The sequence below is a fragment of the Trachinotus anak genome, unplaced genomic scaffold, assembly GCF_046630095.1.
Source record: "Trachinotus anak isolate AG129_WGS33_773 ecotype Australia unplaced genomic scaffold, CSIRO_AGI_Tana_v1 ptg000002l, whole genome shotgun sequence".
Lineage (NCBI taxonomy): Eukaryota > Metazoa > Chordata > Actinopteri > Carangiformes > Carangidae > Trachinotus > Trachinotus anak.
The window spans coordinates 21672501-21693167 of NW_027273853.1; the positions used below are offsets into that span (position 1 = coordinate 21672501).

Genomic DNA, 20667 nt, shown 5'->3' on the forward strand with positions numbered 1-20667 from the left:
GTGTCAACTGATGTGAAAGGAAGGAGAAAAAAAAGATAAGATCTTGATCAGAATTGATTATTTTTCAGCAAAAACTGGTCACCAAGTTGCTTATAGAATGCAAAAAATGTCTTTATTATCTCTGATTTTTGTTTACATTTCGTACAGTGACACATGTACTTAAGTTGGCTGTTACTAACTCTGTACTAGAGAGTCTAGCTGCTTGATTTGTAGTTTTATTTCTAGGCTGGAAATCCCTTCAGTCATAGGAGGTCAATAATTACAGCACTTTATTGTTTTACTGATTAAACGTCTGAAAATGTGTCCAGCAAGCACCTGCTCGCTCATGACCACACACATACAAATGAAATCATGTCTCACTTGCATGCACACACTCACACTCATACACGGTAAATCTCTTGAATGCAGTCATACACAAACAGACACACACACACACACACACAAACACATGCTGTCTCTCACATTGTGTTCTCTTTTTTTCTCTGGCTTCATAATTTTCTATTTTTTTATGAACGGATCGAGCCTTGTATAGTTAAATTCTGACGTTCCATTTTGCAGCTCAACGCTCGCTGCTCGTCTGCCTTAATGTTTTTATCTGCTCTTTGATTTAAATAAAGGTTAATTACTCCAAATGTCCATTTTCTATGGTTATCTTTAATGTGAAAAACATGTATTTGAAGGTATCTTATCTCTGTTCAGCATGTAGTTTTGAAATAAGACAACAGAATAGTTAACTCTTCACTACAACACTACTGTAAAGATCTAATCTCAAGGAGTCCAGAACCATTTTGTGTCTTTCCAGGGCCTGAACTGCACAACCCAGAGGACTGATGGGGCAGTTTTAGTGGCACATGATTTTAATGCTGTTTCAAAGAGTCCCATTAATGTCTTTAGCTTTAGAAGGTTACAAAGCCTGATGATCCAAGGATATGCGCAGACAAAATGAGAACACGAAATGGGGGCATATGGTTACCGGATGAGCACTTTTCATTAATCTTAAAGCATGTTTTTCTGTCAGGGTTATTGCCGTGGCTGGCAGCCAGCTCAAAAGTTTGATTTGAGATAAACGTATCACACCAGAGTTAAATGCCAATGCTGAACCACCAGCACCCTCTAGTGTCAGGTTCAAGTCCTTGCTCCTGACTGCAGAGATCAGAGATTCACCTCATTCTGCTCTGCATGTCTGGCATCATGACCTCCCAGATCGGTTCAGTGAGTTTCACAATCCAGAGCTAGCTCCCCAGAAGGCAGAGCCCCTGTTGGGGCACAGCTGCTGCAGAGGCCCCTCTGGATCCCGCTGAGAGCCGAAGGCAGGGCCAGTGCCAGGGAGGAGAGACGGGAAGGTAATTAGAAAGGAGAGGAGGCAAGGACGGGAGGCAAAAAGAGGGGAGGAGGGGCAGAGACAGGTGTGAAGAGGAAAGTGATACAGAGGATTGTTATGCATTAATTTAACAGCTGGTTTAAGAGTGTGTGGACTAGTGAAGGACTGAGAAGTCTGTTAGATGAATCTAACCAGCATTTATGCTGCCCACTATTGGACTGAGTGATACTGAAGGGGATACTAGATATGTCATATTGTCCTAGCACTGGTACTGTTGCTGTAGAGTGGAAAACGTTACAGTAATACAAAATACACTGTTAAAGCCACTAAATTCTACAGGTTCTTGAACTGTTTTTCAAAAAATGTTGATCCTGATGGGGAGATAAGAGTGTGCACCAAATTTCCTATCAATCAATCCAGAAATTGTTGACATATTTCATCAGAAAACAAAAATGTCAATCCCATGGTGGCACCAGAGGAGAAGTTACAAAATTTTGTGGTAATGATGGCGAACATTGTGGAGATATTTCAGTCTCAACCAAATTCTAAATCCAACACAGGAAAAATGATAAATCACTACCAAATATGATTGATGTGAACAAGTGAGGGATTTTCACACTGAGTTGAACATTTCTGATATTCCGAAGGGGACCGCAACAAAAAAATTTAATTTCATGAAATTATTTGTCTTTGGGATTTTTAATTTGGAAAATGCTGACATGGACATTTTCAGAATTGTAGCATACAATAATCAGGTGCTCACTAATTACTCTCCAGCAAGCCTGCCTCTCTGAGTTCTGCACTTATTATTCCAGTGGCTACATACATGAGAAGTTTGAAGTACTGAATCTGGCTGTTTGTGCTGTCCGACTGTCACCACAGTCAGCACAAGCTGTAATGTGGAGATCCATATGCATTTCTTAGAAGAGTTTCCTTCATTTTCGTCTCGTTATGAAATATAGATCAGTTACTTTAAGAGGGCTTTATGTTGGCATCACACGCACACACGAACCTGGAGACAGTTGCTGTTGTACCTGAGTGTGAACGTGTGTGCCCACACACACACCCACACACCAGGGGATGTGACATGTTGCAGAACTCTCGCTGAGCTCACACGTCTTCATATAGCTCACAGTGAGAGCTCCTTTGTCATTCCCACCTTACTGCCATCACTTCCACTGTTACACCCGGCACTAACAAGACACACATGCAACTAGGCTACCTGAAAAGAAACAAGTGCATGTATGAATAAGACTTGATAATTTTGCACTTCTTCTTCACACACACACACACACACACACACACACACACACAGACACACACTCCCGCTTTCTCTGCGTGGTGGTAACATATTGGATCTCACCATGCTGATGTGCTTGGCTGATCAGTGCCTCATGCTGATAGCTATTAAAGTTTCTATTAGTAATACTGAAACACAAGGGTTGATGGCAGCACTTTCAGCAGCTAGATGCAGAGACATGAATGACTTTAGAAATTATACTTTTTATCATGTAATTAAAGTAAGCGCTCAGTCCCTCTAAAGTCAGAAATGTACAGTAGATAGTGTGTTGCATATGCCGTTTTCCTTTGATAGAAAATCTAATGAAGTTTCAGATTGCAGCAGTGACAATAAGAGGGAGAGTCCGTGAATACAATTATTTAAAGGCTCTGAAAATGAGATTTAAACAGTATTATAGCAACAAACAACTATTTTCTACGCAAAGACAAGACAGAGATAAGACCAGAGCATAGTGGACTTGCCATCAGGACTACTTCCTCAAAACCTGGGCAGCTGGTGGTCCATCAAAACAGCCATAAAGTTTTTTAAATTTTATCCGCTCTGCCTGTGTCTTTACCAGCTTCTTCCATGTTATTTGTGCATCCCGTCCCAGCAGATAAGTCCAAGGCTGAATCTATTTCCCAGTCTAACTGTGAAGCCAATATTGGTCTGGCTTTACCGAGATGGAGAGCCCTGCCTGCTGCTAAAGGGCACCAGCTTGATTCAGAATTGGCTTTTCTTCTCTTCCATGTGCAAGTAACTTGATGGGTACACAATGTTACATATCTGTTTTCATTAGGGCTTAACGGAGGCCGGAAGTGTGGCCAATGAAGCATTTGTTTTAGTCTGAGATGTCATCTAGTGGCAGTGATGTTTACAGAACCTTTAGATAAAGATTATAGTGGCATTAAAAGATTCACAAATGACTAGTCAAAAACTTTGAGTTATGGAGAGTTAAACCCGTATACACTTATTGAGCACTTAATTAGGAAAACCATACTAATACTTGGTAGGGCTTCCCTTTGCCCCCATAACACTGTTGTGTGTGTAATTCCCAGGAATCAGCAGTTTTAGACATACTCATAGTGGCACCAACAATCAAACCATGATCAAAGTCTCATTCTGATGTTTGATGTGAATGTGAACATAAGCTCCTGACCTGTGTCTGTATGATTTCATGCATTTTACAACTGCCACATGGTTGGCTGATGGGATGATTGCATGGATAAGCACATGTGAAGGTGCTGCTAATATGAAAAAATTCATTCCTGTTGGGTTCATCAAGGTCTGACAAAAAACAAGTGAAGTTAAAGAATGAAAGTAACACAGCCTTGTCTCCTCTCTAATGACATCTGATTTTTGTGAGACAGTGTGTGAGAATCCCACAGTGATTCTCATTTCAGATCAAGGTGTGTTCACACTCTTTGCAGTAGCTTGCTCTCTGTGTGTGTGTGTGTGTGTGCAGGTGTTTGAATGAAACATGATAATGTCTTCCTGTGTTGCAGTTGTTACATGGCGTGGATGCATTAAAGTATATGCATCCGTGTGTCTGAAGATTGAGTGCATCACCTGCAGGTGCTTGTACAAGTGAGAAAGCCAATTATGAGACGTGGCAATAAAAACAATGAGGCATTAGAGACATCACTTGTAATCCACAGGTTCTGTCAGAATGAAAAAAATTATTACATTTTGTAAGTATATCTCTTGAACATAAGTGCTCTTCCAGGAAATTTTAATGCACTTTACTTGAAGGATAAGTCTGGTGATATTCCATGTTTTTCTTACTGATAATAAGTGCAGAATGAAAAGAATAGAAACCATGTGTCACAGTGTGTCTCTCAATACTTCCTGACATCATGACCATATCTGTGACATTTTCTATTCAGGTCATGAAGTTTTAAAAAAGACCTACAAAGCTGAATAATTTCTTAAAACTGCAGTTTTTTTTGGTCATTTTTCAAACAGGACAAAAACCAAGCAATTGTTTGGGACTGTTTTCAGTAGTGGATTAATACACGTTTGGTGAGCTTCTGAGTAACTAACCATTGGCCTTAAAAGTATATTATGGATATATAATGTATACTGTTTCAACTGTCCACTGCTCATTGATATAGTTAGATAGATAGATAGATAGATAGATAGATAGATAGATAGATAGATAGATAGATAGATAGATAGATAGATAGATCGATCTCAAAATTTAAAAATTTCCAGTTCAGTCTTTGCTGAACCAGATTAGATTTGACATACTCACCTATGTGCACCACAGTTTTTTGGGTGATGGATCCTCTTTTTGTGGTTTTCTACAAACCAACACTGACTTTCCCTGTTGGTATTTTCTATACGCTTCAGTCTAGATACAGCCTTTGGGCAGATGTTGCACCACCTGCAGTGATCAAAGTGAGGTATGTCCATAATTATAATACTTAAATAAGTTGTTGTGATGCCACCTGCTGGTTGCATTCAAAACAGTAACACTGCAACATGAGGCAAGTTATACAGGGTGTAATTTGCATCCAAACTGCACTTTGACACAGCTCGGGTAGAGAATTGTTTTTCATTTCTAATTTTTAGGGACTTCCTACCAGTGTCCACTTAAATCACAGGAAAATACCCAGAGCTACAGTAAGTCCTGAATACACCACCCACACCTTCTGCTGCTGAAACCTGCCATCAATTAGAACTGGGAATCTAAAATTCATTTGAAAGGGTGGGTAAATTGTACTTAACAACAAAGCATACTAAATAATTTATTTTTGTTTAAAATTCAAACCTGTAGACAGAGACCCATTTCCTCTCTGAACAGCACTGAAAGTCAAAGCAGAAGAGGAGGCAGGTGGGATGCATGGGTCAAGTCAGAAAGTGTTGAAACTTGTTTGTGATTGGCCAGTGAGCCCAGTCCTGGAATACACACACAGCATGCTCTAATGTGCACCCTGAATGACAGGCACGCAGGGTGGGCTGGTAAAGAGAGAGAGAGAGAGGTCAGTAAAAACGTTATGGATTTTTTGACTGTCCACTGGTCCCTGTGTGAGGGTACAGGGAGGCATTGAGGAGAACAGGATAAATCACTGGACACTTTGGTTTGATCAGATTTATTTTCAAAGTTGTAGTCGATTTCACACAGCTCTCTTTTTTCACATATGCTGTAGTGCTCCTTAACACCTGTAAACTGAATTTGAGGTCTTTCTTATTAAGAATGATAACAGCTCATTACTAAACTATAAACAAATAATAAAATAAATATGTATAACATAATTAGTGTTAACATATCATCCTACTGTAAAGTGGTAACAGCTCTTTTATATGCAGGCTCCTGCTAATGCACAATTGCTACCACGACTATCAGCATTACAGTTATTTATTACTGTTTATTTTTGCCGACAGCCGAAACAGCCAAATATGTAAATGTAAACAAACAACATGACAGATTTAAAACAAGACTTCATGCATACTTCATACCCCTTCGTTAATATGTCACCAATTAAATTAGTCTCACATCATACTCTACTCAGCAGTGCAGTAGGTGAGTTTGTTGGGGTAGGGGTGATGGGTGAGGATGAGGGGAGGGAAGGGGGCGGAGAGTCAGAGTGAGGATCAGGGTGGGAAAAAAGGGGGCATTGCTGGTATCATGGGACCTGGTGATGAATAGCTGACACAGGACTACAGGGACCTGGCTACTGTCAAACTGTCATGCCACTCCCACTCACACACACTGGGAATGCTAATTAGACATGTGCATTGTGTGTGTGTATGTATGTGTGTGTGTGACCGATGTACTCATGTTCTTGTGTCATTGCTGACATGACTGTGGGGAGCGAGTTTTCAGGGAGCAAATGCTTTTAACTATGAAAATTTTAAAGACTTTTTACAAATACATGCCCGGTGTGTTGATATATGTGTAAGAAACTGTGCTGCGTCTAGAAAAAAAACAAATCCTCCAACAACCATATAGGTCGTCCCAGAGGATTTTCTCCTGAAATAGCGCCATATAGCTGCAAGCGTACTGGACATTGGTTACAATAATAAACAAGCTGAGAGGCACCTGCCTCATGGCTTGGTTAGGTTTAGGTACTAAATCTACTTAGTAAAGTTTAGGAAAAGGTTGTGATTTAAAAAAAAAAAAAGTACTTCTGCAACATTAGATGATATTGTAATAGTTTCAGTGATAACAACAATGTGGTTCACTTTGTCCAGTGGTCATGGATCATAGAAACAACATAATGTCGCTCTTTTTACTGCCACTGGATGTCGGCTAGCAACAAAATGTAACGCAACACAGAATTCTTTCTGATAGGTTTAGGGTTTTCAAAAAATGCTTGATTTAAATTCTTTATACCTATCTATCAGTCAAAATATTTTGGTCTACTAAACATATACATTTGAAAACTACAATTGACCTATCAGTTCGAAATTCTGTGCCATAATTAAAACCTATTCTGTTAACTAAAGTAGACAGTAAGTATGCTACCTTTAATGTGACTCTTACTGTAAATTTGACAACAAACAAACAAAAAACTAAATAACTAAATAAAATCAGAATAACTGGGAAGTGGGGGACATTGCTCCAGTTGTCAGATAACTTCAGTGGCTACCTCTGTGTCACAGGATTGAATGGAAAATTTTATCACCTGTTTAATAAGCTTAAACTAGTAATTAGTGTCTTATTTCTGGAGAAACAGTGGGACACCACACATTAGACACCTCTATTTTAAGGGACAACATGCCCAAGTGTTCTTCATCTTTGTATTTGTCACATTGCATGAGAGGAAATTTATTAAAGGAGAAAGAAAAATGATGCATTACATCAAGTTTTTTTCTAAAAGTCAACACACGAAAAAAAATCTGTTACTGACCAAGCTAAAAAGGCCTCACACTGTCATGTTTCTTCCTGGTTGTGCTGGTCCAGCAGATGGCAGCATTGTACCTCAAACTGCAGGATGCGGCCAACAAACGGGGGACAGCCAGGGCATGGCTCAAATACTGGAAAATTAAATAAGCACCGTTTGATTTCTGTAGTCTCCTAAGATGCACACTTTCTTCTTTGAAGAAAAAACAAAACAAAATGTGTGGCTCAATCTGATGCCAGTTTCACCTGTTTTAACTAAATCTGGTTTGCGCTGTTGTTGTAGTTTGACTCTGGCAACCCCCCCAATCTGTCCATCATCCATCTATCCCTCTCTGCCTTTACCTTTCTGCTCTTTCTCTCCCTCACCCATTCATCATTAATCTGGCCAGATATTCAGCTTCTTCTTCCTCCATCATTCATCAATCCCTCCCAACCGCTGGTCTTTCTTTCTTTTTCTACTGCAATAACACAACTTATGATACATGTAAAACTGAAAAAGATTAAACAAGACTCTCTGCAATTTTATTAGGCAGTTACATCATGGTGATGTGTGTATATCTGTGTTTTAATAACACCATAAGAATTATATCACAGAAAATGTATTTCCAGTATTGCCATCAAATATAACTTAACACGTGCTGTTAGTTATTATACCTGCGCTCAAACACGATCTGATGTTTCTATAGATACATGTTTTAACATGCAGACTAACAGGTATAAAGAGGTGTGGTATTTAATTACAACTCCACACAATTTTTGATTTGTTGATCTCCTTCTTGCAAAGAATAAATATTATTTGTTAGTTTAAAGAAGCAGTATAAGTAGAAGAGATGCGGTAAAGACACAAGGAGCGGAGGTAGCAGAGACACATGAGGAGAGAAAATGACTGCAAAAAGGTGAAACGAAGCCCAATAAACAAAGAGGGAACAAAGGGAGGAAGGTGGAGAGAGAGAGGAGAGAGAGAGGGAGAGAAGGAGAGAGGGAGGGCTGTCTGTGGGTTGAAAAGACGTGGGCTGTTGTTTTATTTCCTCTGTGGCTACACAACAACAGCGCTGTCTGTCTGAGGTGCTGACACAGCAGAACTAGGGGGAAACATTTTACACACACACACACACACACACACACACACACACAAATGCATATGTGCACACACTCAGATGTGCATTCACACACACTCTTAACCACACACACAGTATACACAAGTGAATGTCCAACAGACAAGACCATGGGACAACATTAGATCATAGAGCTGTGTGTGTGTGTGTGTGTGTGTGTGTGTGTGTTGCCATTCTCCTAAAAAAAAACCAAAAAAAACCCTCATATCCTCAGTACTGTTGATTTTTGTTAGAACCTCCTCTAAAAATCTGTGTAAGATCTTCTTCTGACTGACTCATATATATGTGTGTATGTGTGTGTTTGTGTGTGTGGATGTGTTTGTGTGTGTCTGGCTCTTTGCAGTGATCTGGGTTTAATTTGACCAGTCAGCCGGTCGAAGGCAGGGCCATAGCAGGTGTGTGTGTGTGTGTGTGTGTGTGTGTGTGTGTGTGTGTGGGCTGACCTTACTGTCGAGGTGGGGCAGAGATCAATGCTGAGGCAAACAGAAAGGTTGAGACAAAGCTCACCACCCTCTCTACCTCTCACTCCTCCGTCTCTCCTTAAGTCTCCGCGCTCATCGCTCTCATTCCTTCCTTCAGCCCTTCCTTTACCTGTGCTGACATTAAGACTTTGTGTGTGTATGTGTGTATAAAAAAGATCAGTGGACAGGAAAGATTGATCGCAAGCTAATTCGATGAGTCTCAGCCGCACAGTGAGCGACCGACCGAACAACAGGCTCCCAGCCAAAACAAAAGTAAGGTTAGCTATCCACGACGAGCAGCAGTCTCCCTGACATATTTGAAGAGCACACATTATAAATATGTCAACCTCTAAACTAATAAGAAGCCGTCTCTCTCCATTACCTTGTGTGTGCACATGTGTCTGTGTGTGTGTGTGTGTGAGTTGTGACCCACCAGAAAATAGTTATATCCATCCAGGAGTTTTTTAATTGGATGACCACTCATTACTAACAAGATCAATATGGATCTTTTTGTTCTCTGTAGGTCTTATGTGGGTGTGTGTGTGTGTGTGTGTGTGTGTTTGTTTGTGTGTGTGTTTGTGTGTGTGTTTGTGTGTGTGTTTGTGTGTGCGCGCTCAGTTTTGAGGGAGAATGAGGGTGGCAGTGTGTGTATGCGTGTGTATGCCTGTGGGTGTGGTACAAGGTCAAGCCTCAGGGTTTCTATGCTAACACACACACACACACACACACACACCTGTGGTGCAGTCTCTGATCATGTGACTAGCTGTCATGGTAACTGTCACCAAGCACAGTGATTGATCAAAGAGTTACGTGACAGAAGGGGGCAGAACAAACACACACTCTCTCCTCTCTCTCTCACACACACCTACGCGCTCACACACACACACATGCAGTTTGACAGGGAGACACAATAAAAGCTCAGAAAAACAATTTAATTGTGTTACCGTTTTACACCCAGCGGATAAACACTTTATATTTCTGTTAGTTCTGAACAAAGGTGGTCAGGTGTGCACATCATCTGATTCACCTGCATCTTGAAACAAAGCGACATGCTGCTTACACAGTTTACAGTGATTATCTTTAGGAATATACAAAACTTTATTCAGCTGTTTCATATTTTATGAAGAAGCTAGCAAAAGAAATGATGGTCCAATCTGCCGTTTAAAAAAATTCTTTGTCGTGTCCTATGGTCGTGTCTCACTTGAACTATTAGCTACACTGCTGATGTGTAAAGCATCTAAGATGGGACGCGTGAGATAGGTTACACTTGATGAGTGTTGTTATCGCAGCATTAGGGTGAAGGAAAAAACAAACAAAGACACTTATTCCGGTTCTTATTCTAGTAAATGTCTCTCTCTCTCTCTCTCTCTCTCTCTCTCTCTCTCTCTCTCTCTCTCTATATATATATATATATATATATATATATATATATATATATATATATATATATATACACACACACATACACATACCTGCAGCTTAGCTTAATTTATGGTGTGAACCCGTTGAAGGTGTCACAGAACATAACTGTCATAACCGCTGCATACTAGTGAAATTTTTCAGTCTTGCATTGAACAACAAGCGCTGGTGAGTAGCTTGATTGTACTGTCCATTGCCATGGTAACACACCTCAAATCTTTGAACCATGCTGTCGGAGGAAGAACATATTGTCACAAACTTTACTGTCCTCCAGCTGGAATTCCACAGAGCTCACGTGGACAGAGACCCATATTATTTTCCAAGATAAATGACAAATTCTCCACATGCTCATTTCCACAACTGGCTGAGTAGAATGAATGCCTCCGCATGAGAATGCTGCTGTACAGTAACTTAGTTTAGTGGAGTTGATCACATCACCCAGCATCTCAGCTTACCCCGTCCTCCCCTTCAGTTATATCATTCAAAACTAGAGGAACAAATACAGAAATCTGCGGGAAAAAAAATCTCATCGGATAGTGGGTGTGGTGGGGGTGGTGTAGTAATGTCTGTTTATTTAGTGTTACTATTGGAGGAAGAATCAGTCAGTGCTGCAGATCACAGACCAGAGGGCAGGGAGGGAGATACTGATGTATGTGAGACAGAAGAATGATGCTCTTCATTTCTGTGTAATATGTGTAAACATCTCTGTAACTCCAGTATTGGTTTCTATCTTCAGTTAGAAAGATGTGAACTGCATTATATTCAAATGGCGATCCAAAAGCTATCCTACAAAACATTAAAATAACAATGGGAACTTCTAATAATTTAAAAACAAACCACATCACAACCACATCCCTGCTGCGGGCTACACCACCAATTAATTTAACCAACAAATAAGACTCATGTAAACTTAAAATTTCCTCTACGTACTAAAACATTTAGCCAACATAATTATGACTTGTGTTTTGTGTTCATTTGGTGTTCATAAAAAAAAAAGAAAAAAAGAAAAATGAGGCAGAGAAGTGTTTGCAGCATATTACAGAGTGCCAAGTACTCGAGCACAATATGCAAACTCCACACAGAACCTTCTTGCTGTGAGGTGACAGAGCTATAGGTCAACTAATGGAAATATGTTTTCAATGACACTGGGTGAGAAAAGAAATAATTCATCCATTCAGCCTACTTGAACATGAGTCACAAATGATTTATGAATTGCAGTTACTTCTGAATACACGTGGACACACACACGCACGAGTCTTTGGCTAGGAATTGGATTAGTGTATTCAGATAGATGACGGGTATTGATCAAATGTTGTGGGTTACATGTGGGTGTGTGTATGTATCATTGTGTGTGTGTTCCTGCGTGGCAGCAGATAAGCCTCAGTGCTAGAGGCACAGCTACCTGATCTAAGCTACACTGCACCATAGTCTCTCCCACAACTTCACTGTTCTGAATCACTGTCGCTGCGCTCTCAGCTTTTATCAGTGGCAGCAGGCAGGAGTGGACTGAAACTATAATTCAGGCTGGCAATTTGACTCCATCAGACCAATCATTTTGTGGGCTAATTTGTTGATTTAACAGGTACCAGACTGGTTATGGGTGGACAGTTATCCACATTCCAAAATACAAAACATTCTGACTGACCAACAACATGAAAAAAAAAAAAAAAAGTTCAATAATAGATATTTTTTAACCATTTTGGCCATTGCATGTTATTACAGGAGGAACCGGAGGCTACACGTGTACTATAAAGCCACATCAGATGTAGGCTTTCATTATTTTATGTCAGTAAGTTAACAGAACATTAGGTGAAGGCCAGTATTTTTCCAGTGTGCTCGCTCTCACTCTCCCTCACTCACTCTGAACGAGCGTAAGCAAAAATCATGTGACTGCTTTCTTGGTGCAAGTCCTCACTTTTCCTACTGCCCAGCGACAATGGGTAATTTGTATTATTAATAGCCATAATCAAAAGCAAACTCAATGTGGACAAATAAGGCTGGCAGGAGCAGCGCCGCTGCAGCGGCGGTGTGGACGCACACTGTGAGCCGCACCAGGTCAGTGGGTTAGCCGTCATACACAGGTGAGGGGATGCAAGAACTCCGTCAACTCATTGCTGCTTGTTATATTATCGCCGCTCAAATTGACACATGCTTAAATGACACTCAGGCCACGGGGTTGTGACCTGGGGCTCCTGACAGGCGTCTGTTTTCAGCAAAACACCCTGTACACAACCACGTGTCAGACAGACAGAGTTAGAGCTGGTGAGCACAGTGCAGCATTTAGCAGCTTAAGAAGAGACCAATAGCAGAACTAAAGTAAAGTGAGTATTGGATTTTTCACACTCAAACACACAACTCCACACTAATGATAATATTGCTGTATAACTCCTGGATGAGTAAATTAAATACTGTTCTTATAGTCACTACATTAAGAAAGAAAAATCAGTTATTGCAGGTTTGATTATGTTTCCCAGCATCAAACTGTATCTCTTTTCAGTGTGCGACCTGCACATCAGAACTACTGTCATTGTTAATTCATTTATGGTTGTGAAATCTCATTTACTTTTAAAGGCATAGGGGAAAAAAAAAACTTCCACTCCCTTCTCCTAGGATTCGTCAATACCCCAAATTGTACTGAAAGAAGATTTTTTTTTTTTTTGTCCCCGTTTAGCTTTCAGTACATGTCTGAAGAGCGATTCTGAGATTATTGGAAAAAATACAGGCCCTGATCTAATCAGAGAATCATCTTTGTAGCAGTTGTAAGTGTGGGAGTTATGAATGAAGAAGAATGAATTGGAAGATAAGTTCAACACTTTGAGATTAGGTCTTAGGGCACAAAAAAAATACGTGTTCAAAAGTTGTAAGCAGTCTCCTCAATCTTATCTGTGGCCTGCAGAACTGTTCAAACATATGCTGAATTATCAGTTCCATGTTGCTCTAATTCTTTTTCTCTGGCTATCCATTCCTGGAGCTGCAGCCATGGGACCTGCAGCAGAGATAAAGGAACCCTTTAAGGTGTTGTGTTGCTGCTATTTTAGCTCAATGTGGCTCCCTGTTGGACTTCTCCTCTGCCATGGGGAATGTGTTTTTGTAGATTCTTATAGAAGCTGCTGAGATAATGTGTATTTCCATGCATTGCACCATCCATCTTTACTTCTGCTCAGTGTGCACACGATTTACTCAATCAGATACTGAAGTGCCCGTGTCAGCTGACTGAAAACTACACCTAACTACATCTGCGACCCTCTTCTCTCCCCAGCTTGACTCCAAAAATACCAAGAGAATATAAAAGCAGGGCTGAATGCTTTCCCCCCCCTGTTGGAATAAAACCGTGGTTTGATGCGGTGGAACTGGGCGTCTCAGCCAGATGATATTCATGTCAGTTGTTTCTGTCTTCATTATTCCCTGTGGACTGGCACATTGCTCTCCCTGTTCTGTTCTTCCTCCTGTTGTTCCCTTTGCTCTGCTCATTCTCTCTCTACACAGTGATTATAGTTAGTGTGTGTGTATGGGTTTGTGTGTGTATGGGTGTGTGTGTGTGTGTGTGGTGCCTCCTGAGTCTCACGGATGATGAGAGGAGGGATGCAGTGTCACTTCAGTCAGGGCCTCTCATCTGTCTCCCCCCTCTTGCAAGTGCATTCATCCTTAACACCCATACACACATGCGTAGACGCAGACACACACCTGGGCAAGCAAGACCTTTGAGACATGTCTTTTTTTAATCCTCATCCTTCCTCCTTCGCACTTACTCTTCTTTCTCTTCTCTTTTTTCTTCCCTCAAGCTCACTGGCATTTCTGTTTCTCTCTCTGTCATCTTCCTCGTGGCCCCCACACACAGCCTTTTCCTTTCCTCCTGTCTGCAATATGCCTCTGCTCATATTTCCTTGTTGCTCCTCCTCTCTGTTCATACATCCTGATTTAGCCTTCTTGTCCGTATTTTCTGGTTTTAGACGTGTCGCGTTGTTTTCTATTCTCTTGCTCCTGTGTTTCCCCCGGGGAGCCATTTGTGGGATGCGGCTTGTCTGTGTCCCTGCTACAACATCCCTGATAGCAAAATAAATGAACTTAAATGGAGGCAAGGGGAGGAGGAGAATGGAGGGGGGTCTGTGTGGAGCAGCCTGCAAACCTGCAATCCTGCTTTGAAAGTTATGGTTTGTTGTAGTCGGTTTGTGAATGTGAGGAGTAGCACTTCATTACACTGCTTGTTATATGTCATTACAGTCTCAGGACTGGATGACATTTCCCTCAAAATCAGAAACTGGGAAAAACTGTCTCTCGACTGAATGTAAATAGAGCTGATGTCCAGTGTGCTACAGTATCATTTTACTGGTAATCTTGTTTATGGTGGGCCTCTCATTCAATTTGAGTTTCTTTGTTTCCTCTTGTCCTTTAATTGCTCTGCTGCTTATAGACAATGCAAATTAAACAAATGGTAAAATGTGTCACAACATTGTTGTGCATTGTTAAAACCATAAGTGTTGTGGTGCTACAGAGAAGCCCTGGCCTACAAATCACATCCTCCAGACATAAAGGAACGTGCTGTTGGCTACAAGCCCCAATAAAAATCATATCATCATCATGACTCAAATGAATATGTGTAAAGTAAAAGGAGTCACAGAGAGATATCACCCAGTGGCAGACAGATGCAGTTGGCTGCTAGCTGGTGAACATAGTGGAACATTTAGCAGCTACAGCAGCACATATTCAACATGCACATTAAAAAATAAAGAAGAAATATTGGAAATAAGAAAAAAAAAAGTTGTAATTATGCTTGGTGGAAATGCTTACATATTGATAAAAATAAAATGCAAATTAATTCAATGGAAAGAAATTCAGTGAATTAATTATGATGTGAAAGAAACATGTGAAATCCACTAGAGCGTCTGCTCCACTGAAGTCACAATACATGAAGCAAACAAACAATTCAGTGTTCCCAGCATGTTTTCCACTGTTTGGAGTTTGACTGGTGCTCCAATTACATCATCTCATTGTGCCCTCAACTAGAACTAGTGCCACCAACTATATTATTGTACTATACTATATGTGCAGAATAAGGATGAAAATCTGACTGATTTACTGCAGAATGTATAACTAATGTCTAACTGTCTTTCTTCTCTTCTGTCTTATCAGGGTCCCTTGGGTAACAGAGTTTCCAGATGTCTCAGTGAGACTCACCCTGATAGATAAAGATTAAAATGTAAGTCTAACTGAAAGTCCATCCATTTATCCACCCTTCCATCCATCCATCCTTCCATCCATCCCTTTGCCTGTCTGTCCTTAATTCTTGTCTTCCATCCATTGATCATCCATCTGGCCAGCTATTTAGCTACCCCCCCCCCCCCACCCCCCCTTCTCCTCCCTCCACCCCTTAGCCATCCATCTCCCTCATTCTTTATGTCCGTTTCTGCACACATTTCTCCCAGCATCCGCCCGTCTGTCTGTGTGTTTTCCTCTGCGCGCTGTTGGCAGCATTGCTAAAAGGCTGTCAGCTTTGACCTTTGCCTGTACCCCCCGCTCCCCAAAAACCCTTCACCACCCACAAACACACACACGCACACACATATATATATTCTGGGGAGAGAGGCAGAGGTGCTATCGGCTCCTCACTGTATACAGTGAAGTACAAAAGAACTAACAAACAAACAATGAGGGAAGAGCACATGAGGGAAAACTTAGAGAAATGGGGATAGAGAAGGCTATGGTGTTGGGGGAGGGGAGGGAGACTAAAACAAAAAAAGTGGAGGTTTGAGCCAGGCAGACAACAGGTATTGATTTTTGTCTGCTTAGGCACAAAACACCAATAAATGACCTTTTGTGTTAATAAGAGAAAACAATTCAGTTGAACTCAACAACCGTATGCAGAGAAATGTTTCCTTTGTTTTAAGAACGCTACATCTGTCGAACGGCACAAAGATGCGTCTATACTCTGCTGCTCCTGGTGTTACAGTTTGTTAAAAATAGACAGCTGTGACAAGTGAGTGAAAATTGGAAATACATGACAGGGGACGTCTATAGGCACTGTAGCTATATTACAGACACCCTGTGGTGCAGACAGTTGGACTTTTACATTGAGCACTGCTGTTTATTTTTTGGGAATAATTGGACTGGTAATGTGACTGGACAGGTGTAAGTGTGTGCTGCTTTACACAGCTGTCAGCCTTCCTGCCGCATCACGTCGGTGATTTTTCACAGAGAAGAGCAAAAGGAGGCTGTGACCGGGGCGCTGCAGTGACGCATCCTGCTAATGGACTGCCTCTGTAACCTTTTTGGTAAAGCACAACAACCCTAATGGCAAAACAGCTGCAACGTTTTGATTAAATCTTGTGACACTGGTGTGTTTCTCTGTCTAAGCTAATTAGATGTTATTAGTGTGTAAGGCAGTGGCAGGACAGTGACTTTTACAGATGGGAAAGCAGAGCTGAAGAACCAACCCCACCAACATGAGAAATGAACCAGACTAAAAGGTATATTCAGCAAATCCCTCTTAAATTCTGTCTGTCTATCCTGTGCTGAAAGCCTCTCTCCTGCATCTTGCTGCACTGTGATACATAAATCACAGAGTAATTTACGCGTTTACTTGCTACTACTGCTCCTTAACACTTAGGAATAAAAGACTGTTGAAGTAATTTTCTAATTTGCAAGTACATACTGTTCCCACACACATCTGTGCACGTGAAAACTAATACGTGCAATATCACAACTGATCTCAGAACGGTGAAAGCTTAGTCAAGCTTCACAAATACACTCTGGCTATAGCTAGTCACCTGTCACAGATCCCAGGATCATCCACAATGCGCAAGCCTCTGAAAAATGATGTCCTCCCCTTCTGCTTAACAAGCCCCGGCCTGATCGATGCATCAGTTGGTAGTTAACCTAGCTTCCAGAGACAATAGCCCATTGCGACCACAAGAGGGCTGTAAATTACAAGATGAATGCAGGCAAATAGGCAAAATTGGATCCTTTATGGGACAGGCCGCTGTTCTTAGATCAGATATAAGGGGAGATTTTGCTTCCACTTCCATGCTACTAGTGTAAGGGCAAACTAAAGCAAAAATAATTTTATTTGTCTCCTTTATCAACATCTTTCATGTGAGCTTTGTGTATCTAAACCCATTTTCAGTTTAAAATGTTGAGTTTCTCGCCTTAAAGAGAACTCCGTCAGCTAAATCCTTTTGAAGCTTTCAAACTGAACCCAAGTGAGCTGGTAGACCATCATAACATCCATTAGGTTTTTAAGGTTTTTACCTGCCCCCAGAGTCTCTGTCCTGGCCTTCTCTATGTGCCTGTCACTCAGGGTGCAGGCCGGACACAGTGGATAAGTCCAGGGCTGAAGTTTTTCCCAGTCAGACCATGTGGTCTCCACCATTGTAAAGCCTCACTGATGTTGATCTGGCTCTTCGTCCTTGCCTGGTCATAGCCCTTCTTTTTCAGTCTTTGTCTACTTCCCTTTTTTAGGGTTAAGATTTTGTTTTAGGATTAGAGATTTAGTTTTGATGGTTAAGGTTTGGGTAAAGGGCTATGAAATACATTATGTCAATGACGGGTACCCAAGGACATAGTAAGACAAGTGTGTGTGTGTGTGTGTGTGTGTGTGTGTGTGTGCGTTTTAAATAAATTTATCCAGCAATTTTTCCTCACATGCAGTACACTTGCTGTATCAGAGCTATGTAAAAAAATCCACTAGCACTACCCATGCCATGGCTCCATCTTTTCCATTAACAGCATGTGACCTGTAGGTAAGTGCTAGTCAAACTGGGCCTCTCCTCTCTTCACTGTGTTTTAAATAGCTCTGCTTTTCACTGGCCTCTGTCTTCTGAGCTCTTAGCTGTCCTCCCCACCCGTTCCCCACGATCTCCCCCCGCCCCTCTGCGTTTTTCAGACGGAGTGTTTGTCACAGCAGCTCAGTGATTATCTCTGGTTGTGCTGGTTTTATCTGTAGTCTCAGGTTTTTTTTTTTTTTTTATCTGTGTAGATTTCACATGTCCACAATGTGTTTACATGAGTTTACTTCCAAATTTTACAAACATATGAGTGAGTTGGACTGGAGTTGCCTACAGATGTCACTGTGTTTGTCTGTGTATATTGTGTGTTATCACTGTTAATGGCCATGTGACCTGTCTGGCTTATTTCTGCTGCCATCCACCCACTTTATACTGGGACAGATCCAGCCTCACTGCGACCCTGAAAAGAAAAAAAAAAAAAAGGAAAAAGTCTCTCTTCATCTCTTCCATTTTTAGGTGGTTTCTTACTCTTCTTCTTCCCAGCGGTGCAGGGGAATCCCCAAATTACCTGCAAGCAAAAATAACAAGCAAACAAAGTGCCTTTCCGTCTCATGCTTTTGCTCCCTGTTTTCCTTGTGATAAAAAATACAAAAAATTGCTTGTCGTGCTACATATTCTAACGTAAGGCATCTTGTCCTGTTTTACATTTTTCTTTTGAGTAAATTCTACATATATATATATATATATATATATGTATGTGTATGTGTGTGTGTGTGTGTGTGTGTGTGTGTGTGTGTGTGTGTTTGTATAAAAAACATCCTAATCTGAAAAGTGGTCAGTAGCCTCGGTCAGATAAATCTAGAAGAGTGAAATGGTACAATATTTGATGAAATACAGTCTGACTGTGGACCTTTGTGACCTCTCGCTCTCTCTCTCTCTCTCTCTCTCTCTCAGTGGTGATCATCATTATGTAATGAATTATCTGACAACAATGAAAAATGTATGAAATCTAAACATTGTTTTCATTCCAAATGAAAAAAATGTGGAATTTTCATACAACAAATATTATGACCATGAAAAACATGGTCATTTTCAAAATATAATTAAAAAGAACAATATAAACCTAAATAAACAACTAAATAACTTTTGTTGTCAAATTGTAAATAACCCACATTATAAGACCAGAGCTACTTTGTTTTTTTTTCTTTCAGTATCAATGCCAATAATGTCTTTTGGCTTTTTACTCCTCTTTCCACATCTTTATCCTTCTGTCTGTCTTACTCCTAACTCCTGCATCACTCCTTCATCAGTTTCTCCCACTCTCTCTCGCTGTCTTTATCTCAATTTTCATCTCTACCTTAATGTGTGGTTAAAGTGAAAGGGCCAGTCAGGCTCTCCTCTCTGCATATATTTAAATTAATTGGAGGTGTGAGAAGCAAACTTAAGTTTTCATCTTCATAATCCAGCAGGTGCATTTAACACACTAACAGACTGAAATACAGACACACACATAGACACACGCACACGCTGGGAGTGTTAATTAGTGTGCTGAGCCACTCTGTACACTGCTGCGCCTTCTAGTTATAGATACCTGCAGTGAAGGAGTTTAAGACTACCTTTTATTTTTCTTTTTTTTTAAACTTAATTTATGTTTGCAGACACATTTTCACCATCAGTAATGTCATTATTGAGTGTCCAAGATTATGTTATCACAAAAAAGAGATGATAACTAGAATTACGGCCTCATGGTTATATGCCTCCTCCAACCAGCCACATTACAGAAAATATGGTCGAACTCTTCCCTTCCGGAGTTGCAGCATTGAATAATGGCCAGAAGTGTTTTTACAGAATGTTATGATGTCACAGACATAGACATTTGAGTTAAATTGTGTCATAATCAGTGTATAAGTTCATGAGTTAAGTCCAAAAATGTGTTTTGTGAGGTAACAGTGGCCTTGACCTTTGACCACCAAAATCTAATTAGTTTATCCTTGAGTCCTAATGAATGTTTATGCCAAATTTGAAGAGGTTCTGTTAAGGTGTTACTGAGATATCGCGTTAACAAGAATGGGAAAGACAGACAGATGGAGGGATGGAAGAATGCACATCCTGAATACATAATGCTGTGGCTGTTGCAGGCACAGAGGCATAAAAAAATACTCTCCCATCAACAGACGTTTATGTCACTTTATTTGATTGCTAATATTACATTTTGTAATAATAGTTTCCTGTCATATCACCATGTAACTCCACTAGCTTTGATGGGCTTTGCAGTTACACTTGAACTGCAGGATTGGGTGAACAACCACACAAATGGTGGCAAAAAAGGAAAACCTTTTTACTGAGACTTTGCTGTGTTTGGGATGTACTGCACTGGTAAGTACTGCTTCCTGGAAATAGCCACAGCCTGAAACTCTGTGTGACAAAGTTTAGCTCAATTTAAGCACTGCAGTTGGGGTTTTACTGTTTTAAACGTTTTCCCCCTGGGGCTTACTGTAGCTT

The 20667-nt window shown here is 40.7% G+C and overlaps 1 protein-coding gene across 1 annotated transcript in view; it reads left to right on the forward strand.

Moving 5' to 3' along the window:
• LOC139637350 (plasmanylethanolamine desaturase 1) overlaps positions 1-636 on the forward strand; it is a 38927-nt gene extending 38291 nt beyond the window's left edge. The window contains exon 6 of the mRNA XM_071506005.1: positions 1-636. This exon is cut by the window's left edge and continues 2839 nt beyond it. The gene's annotated coding sequence lies outside the window, so the exon portion shown is untranslated.
• Positions 637-20667: the final 20031 nt, after the last annotated feature.